This window comes from Etheostoma spectabile, chromosome 10 (assembly GCF_008692095.1).
Source record: "Etheostoma spectabile isolate EspeVRDwgs_2016 chromosome 10, UIUC_Espe_1.0, whole genome shotgun sequence".
In the NCBI taxonomy this organism is placed as follows: Eukaryota; Metazoa; Chordata; class Actinopteri; order Perciformes; family Percidae; genus Etheostoma; species Etheostoma spectabile.
In genome coordinates, this window is record NC_045742.1 from 17,010,121 (window position 1) to 17,010,386 (window position 266).

The 266-nt window shown below is 34.6% G+C and overlaps 1 pseudogene; it reads right to left on the reverse strand.

Annotated features, from left to right (window-relative positions):
• The window catches only part of LOC116697310 (protocadherin gamma-B7-like), a 1,101-nt pseudogene extending 841 nt beyond the window's left edge, over positions 1-260 (reverse strand).
• Between the last annotated feature and the right edge of the window lie 6 nt (positions 261-266).

The following is a 266-nucleotide window of genomic DNA, read 5'->3' on the forward strand; positions in this document are numbered from 1 at the left end:
AAGGAATATCTTCATTTATAAAACACTGAACTTTACCATTTTCACCTGAGTCTGGGTCTTGGATGTTAATCATTGTAACGACTGTGTTGGGATTTGCACTCTCTGATATAACAGCTGATTTAGACATGATTTTAATGATTGGTTCATTGTCATTTATATCAACAACATCAACAATAACTTTACAAGAATCCGTTAGCCCCCCGTTATCCATTGCGCGTACATGTATCTGAAAATTTCGTTTCTTTTCATAATCCAAATGTCCAGTT